The sequence below is a fragment of the Mustela lutreola genome, chromosome 4, assembly GCF_030435805.1.
Source record: "Mustela lutreola isolate mMusLut2 chromosome 4, mMusLut2.pri, whole genome shotgun sequence".
Lineage (NCBI taxonomy): Eukaryota > Metazoa > Chordata > Mammalia > Carnivora > Mustelidae > Mustela > Mustela lutreola.
The window spans coordinates 42,297,242-42,303,241 of record NC_081293.1 but is presented as its reverse complement, the minus strand read 5'-3'; the positions used below and the strand labels follow the sequence as shown (position 1 = coordinate 42,303,241).

At 49.2% G+C, this 6,000-nt stretch overlaps 1 protein-coding gene across 2 annotated transcripts in view; it reads left to right on the top strand.

The window, feature by feature from the left end:
- The first annotated feature begins 1,321 nt into the window (after positions 1–1,321).
- The window catches only part of BMPR1A (bone morphogenetic protein receptor type 1A), a 140,552-nt gene continuing 135,873 nt past the window's right edge, over positions 1,322–6,000 (top strand). For both annotated transcript variants that reach the window (XM_059169703.1, XM_059169704.1), the window contains exon 1: positions 1,322–1,435. The gene's annotated coding sequence lies outside the window, so the exon portion shown is untranslated. The remainder of the gene's footprint in view (positions 1,436–6,000) is intronic.

Below are 6,000 nucleotides of genomic sequence, written 5' to 3'. Positions count from 1 at the left end.
CTAGCTGAAAAAGTGATTTTATAAAAGGACTTAAAAAGAGTTATCTTTTGTAGAGACTTAATTTAACACGATACATAACTGTTGCAACACTGAGCAAAGAGATTAAGGTTACCCTTGGTTGTTAAAAGGGGGCCTATATTCTTTTCTTCAGATACAGGATACTGAATACGTTTAACAGCATTTTCCCCGAAGAAAGAGAGAAATGCTAGAAGAGAAGTAGTGACAATTAATTGCATTTTCCAAAGGGAGGGAATGAGACTCCGGAGGGCACACGAGGTCCTAAGAGTGAGCCAAGGTAGAGGCGGGAGCAATATTTATAGTCCGCTGACTTCAGCTGGCCCGGGTTAACGCCGCCGCTCTTCTGCCTTAGGAGTTCACGGGCTCGCAGGTCACAGGGCCCTGGGCGGCCGGGCCTCCCAGCTGCGGGGGAGGGAGGGGTGGGGTGGGGGAGCGGAGATGCCTAGTCTCCCCGCAGCTGCCTCGGAGCCCGCCCACCTGCGCCGGCCTACCTAGGCTTCGGCACACTGGCAGAGAGCCCAGCCCAGGAACCGGGGCGCTGTGGGTGGATAATGGATGTAGTGTGGCCACACTCTCCTTTCTTTGTCACCACGACCACTACCACGACCTAGCAAGTCCTCGCCATGGTGTGTGAGTGCTGGCGCTCACGTGGAGCACAAGAGTGTGTCAGAGAAGGGGTCCACGCGAAGGGATCCGGGAGGCCGGCCCGTCCCAGAGGTCCCGGCCCGCGCGCAGCCCGCGCCGGCGGTGCCCGCGTCCCTCCACGGCGCTCCGTCGTGTGCGTCTCGCGCGCGGCGTCTGTAGGACGCGGCTCCCGGAGACGAGCCGGCCCCGCCGCGGCGGCGGGAGGGCTGCTCGGTGGGGAGGGGCAGGTGCGGAAGCGCGGAGGAGAAAGCCCCCCCAACGGCAGCCCGGCGCCCCGCTGCCGGGGACAAGGGCCCGCAGCCGGCAAGGGGGCGCCGGGCCTCGCGGACCCTTCGGGCGCTTCCGCCGCGCGCTCGGCTCCTTTCGCGTCCGGGGCGGGGCGGGTGCCTTCCCAGTGCGCGCGCGCGGCTCCGAGTCCGGCGGAGGCCCGCCCCTCCCCCCGGCCCCCGCGCCCGCGCCGGCCCCCCCACCCTCCACCCGGTGCGAGTGTCGTCGTCGTCGTCGGCGGCGGCGGCTGCCGAGATTGGAATCCGCCTGCTGGCGCTCGACGGAGGAGGAGGGAGGAGGGCGGGGAGAGCGAGCAGGAAGGCTCGGACTTCGGCGCGTCCGTCCGCGCGAGACGAGGATCGCACGGCCGCGCGAGGGGCGACCGGGCCGGGGCCGCTGCACGCCGAGGGCGGAGGCCGAGCCGGGCCCCCGCCGCGCCCCGGCGGCTCGCCGCGCCCACCCCGCTCCGCGCCGAGGGCTGGACGATGAGTTCCCCGGGGGCCGGGTGAGTTGGCTAGTCTGTGAGTGCGTGTGCGCGCCGGGAGAGGCCGGCGGCGGCGGCGAAGGCGGGGAGGCCGGCGCGGGCGCGGACGCGGGGCGAAGTTTCGGGGTAGCCGGGCGCGCGCGGGAGGCCCGAGCGGGGTGCAGCCCGGCCCGACCGCCTCGCGGGGTCCGCGCCGTCCGGGCTGGGTCAGGCCGCGGCCCGCTGGGCCCCACCGCCTGGCAGCCCCATCCCGGGCCCGGGCCCGCCGGAGACCCCGGCCCCCCGGACGCCCGACGTCTGCTCCTCGCAGCTCCCCGCGGCGGCTCCGCCGCCCGGCCCCTCTTTTGTTCCCCACCCCCGGGTTTCAGGAAGAGTTTGGGGAGGCGGTGTGGGCGAAAGCCGCCTCCGAGGACGCTTCTTGAATCCTTAAATGGGAAAGGCGCTCACCTCTCTCGCCCTGGAGCTGCGAGGCTGGTAGTCGCGATATGTCTCTCTCCGCTTCGGCGAAGGAGGGGGTAAAAAATGTTCTGTGGGGTGGTAGAGCCAGGGGTGCTGCGAGGCCCCCCCCCAACACTTGCCCGCGGGAAGGTGCCCGGTTTCTCCGAGGTTCACCTGTTGCCTGCGCGGCCTCCGCTGCCATGTCTGTTGTGATTCTGCACTTCAGTTTCTGAAAACTTTCTGCCGGATTGAGTGTAACCTACCCCCCGCCACCCTCCTCCCCGCCCCCCCCCCCCCCGCCCCCGGGTCTTTCCAGACTCCTAGTGGAAAGCTTTGGCAGGAAAAAAAATAGCTTGCGTCAGGAAAGAAAAATAATGTGCGATGTGTTAAGGGTCTGGCGTTTTGTGACTGTGACTTGTATACTTGTCCATGCTCTCGGATGTTTTACTTGGTCGGGGGGCTGCAGTTTTTCTCTTTCAAATAAACTCAAACTCTTTTGAGTACACAGTGCGAATTTGGCGCATTCACCTGTGTGACGTCATTTAATCCTTGTGATAACCCTAGTTATTGTGTTCATTTTTTAGGCGAGGAAACCGAGACACAAAGAGGTTCAGTAGCTTGGCTGGGTGAACTGGGATTTGAACCCAGGGTTTTCTCTGCTGTTCAGGAACTGTCAGAGCGAGATTTAGGATGAGTTTGAAAGCAACAACAAAACCTCTTTTTGCAAACAGTTTTATTATGTTTAGAGCACTTTGCAGTTACTCGTACTTGAAATGATCGCTGTTTTGTTACTTGAGTTGAAAACAACTCTTCTATTGTCACTCACGAGAGTTCAACTCTGAATTGCAGTAGAAAGTAACTTAATGCTTATCACTGTTTTCAGTTGAAATAAAAAGTCTGTGAACGAGTATTATATAAATATTTGAACTTAAAGCAAAAATATGGGCAGTTCTGAGCTAGAAAGGAGTTGAGTTTACAAAAGAGTGGTGGAAATTTGGAATACCCTTTCATAGAACCAGTATTCCACTCGTGTTTTTGGGTGTTCCCCCTCTGCACAGTGTTCGTGGAACTCACTTAAAATGTTTTGTCACTTCTCCACCCCCTTTACTGAAAAGCTTGAGGCATTCAGTGGAAGCTCCTTCCAGAATGTATTGGGTTACTTCTGTCATCTGTTTTCTTTCCATCTCCGTGGAATGTTTTTTGTCCTTCCTCTTAGTTAACACCTTGTTTCATTTTTCTGCTCTTTCCTGCTTAATGGAGTAGGGCTTTACTCTCTTTTAGGGTTCTTGAGAGTATAAATGTGTTTAAGATTTTTTCAGTTTACAAAAACCTTTCCTTGAGCATGCTACTCCCTCAAGCTGTCATGTTGCTGTTCTTCCTTTTAAAATCATATTAACATTTTAAAAAGTCTCGTTGTAAACGTACTAGATGTTCATTAAAGAAAAATTGTAAAATATTGCAAAATTGAAGCAAAATTAAAAATCAGTCCTTCATAATCTCATCTCTGAAGATTGCCAACAGCAGTTTACTTTTTCTGCATTTACTTCCTGGCCATCCATTCACTTCTATTTTATTTTAATTTAATTTAATTTTTCACTTCTTAACCCCTTGTTATCTGCAGTTTACCTTCACAAGGGCTACCTATAACCTAAATAACACATTTAAGCCCCTTTTCTAAATAGTCTCCTTGAGCTTTTTATGATATTTAACATCGTCTTTTCATTCTTGAAATGCCTTTCCTTGGCTTTTTTTTTTTTTTTTTTTCATATATCCATTTTATTCAACAGATACTTAGTCATATTCTGACACACCCTGCAAGGCAGTTGGATGCAACAGCAGACATTGTACTTGCTCTTGTCGAGCTTAAGGTCTAGTGGAGGAGACAGAGATTGAAGAAGGAATTCTGTAGTTAACTGTAACTGATTATAATTTATAATTATTATTTTTTTATTTTAAAGATTTTTATTTATTTGTTAGAGAGAGAGAGATACAGAGCACAAGCACAGGCAGACAGAGTGGCAGGCTAGAGGCAGAGGGAGAAGCAGGCTCCCTGCCGAGCAAGGAGCCCGATGTGGGACTCGATCCCAGGACGCTGGGATCATGACCTGAGCCGAAGGCAGCCGCTCAACTAACTGAGCCACCCAGGCGTCCCATGTAACTGATTATAATTAAAGTGCACAGTATTAGAAGAGCTTAAAATGGGGAACCGTCCTGGTGCTGGTGGTGCTGGGACAATCTGGGAAGGCCTTAAAACATCACTTTGGAACCATTCTGAAGGATGAGTAGGAGTAGGACAAAGGGCTTCTGTGATATACTGACTTTGTTCCCCCCTATGCCCCTTTCCATTCTTCCTGCTTAATATGTGTTCTGCAGGTTTCACTTTTGTATATGTCACTAGTCCCTTGACATTTTTATTGTTCAGGCCCTTCTGTCTAAATCATTCTCAGATCTCATTCTCTATTTCTCTGCGCGCAGATCCTTGTTTTTCCCGGTTGCTTTATACATACCTCTACCTGGTTGTTCTGGTTCAGACTGAACTCTTCCTTACCAAACTTGTTTCCCTGGTGTTCCTTATTTCTGTTGATGTCATACCAAACCGAGACCTTTCTCCATTCCGTCACATCTTACCTGCAGTCTACATCTATTGCTTCTACTGTCACCGTATTGTTCCACTTTATTCCTGGTGATGTGGGTACAAGTCTTGATACATGTCGGTATGAAGGTTATAGACTCATAAAATGAATTGGGCAGCTTTCCTTTTTCTCATTTCAAGAGCATCTTATGTATTTTTATGTATTTTTTAAAGATAATTATTTCAGAGAGAGAGACAGGCACTGAAGTGTGGGGGAGGGCCAAGGAGAGGGGGATAATCTCAAGCTCACTCCATGCTGAGCAGACAGACATAGGGCTTGATCCCACAACCCGGAGATCATGACCTGAGCTGAAACCAAGAATCAGGTGCTGAACTGACAGGCACCCCTTAGAAGCATTTTATAAAGACTGGAATTATCTTGAGAGTTAGGCAGATCTCACCTATAACACCATTCAGGCTTTGTTTGTTTGTTTCTTCCTTCTCTGTAGAGGACTTTGAATACCATTTCAGTTACTTAAGAACTGTTGGTCTGCGTAGGTTTTCTATTTCTTGTGTGAGTTTTAGTGTTTAATATTTTTTCCAGAGATTTATTTATTGAGTTTTCAAATTTGCTGTTACTTTGTTTGCACACAGTTCTTTTTCTTAAAATTTCTTTGATTTGATATAAATTTATATGCAACAGTATATATTGTATATGTATTTGTATATTTGTTGATTGACTGATTCATTGATTTTTTTTTTTTTTTTTGCTAACTGAATCAGGTTCTCATTGCACCTGGGCCAGTGTTAAAATCTTTTCGCCTTCACTGTCAGGTTTATCTGGGTTCTTTTATGCCATTCTGCTTAAGTTAATATTGAAGCCCAGTTTGTCACTTCTCTACTTAGAAGTTTCCAGTGTCTTTTATTAAATGAAGTTCTTTCCAGGGAATTTATCTCAGATTTCCTTTATTCTTGTCTCCCACTATTTTTGCTTTCTGCACATGTGCTTTTCCCCCTTTCTGAAGTTGTTCCCATTTTCTTCTGAATGAAATCCCTTTTGAAAGGGATTCCTTTGGAAGGAAGGGTTTTTTGGTTAGGACAATTTTTATCTAGTATTTTCTTACTGCACTTACTAATTTGTCTTTTGAAAAAAATCAGCTTTATTGTGGTGCCTGGCTGGCTCAGTTGGTGGAGCATGGAACTCTTGATCTCTGGGTGGTGAGTTTGAGCCCATCTTGGTTGTAGTGATTACTTAGAAATAAAATCTTCAAAAAAATCAACTTTATTGAAGTATCATTTATATATAGTGATATGCACATGTTGATAATGCAGTTCTGTGAGTTATTTGGTTTTATATAGCTATTATACAAATATTAGTTCTACTACTAACCTGCCACCTGGGTCTGTAACTGACTTTGTTGCATTTTAAAATTAATAAATGGAGAAAGGCTGGTGTCTAGCCTAGTAGTGGCTGGACATCAGTTATAGTAGTACCGATCCAGTTTTCAGATTTGGGGAGCAGAGAGCCATAAAGAGAAAGGAAAATGGGTTTCCCCTCAGGCTATATTTTGAACTA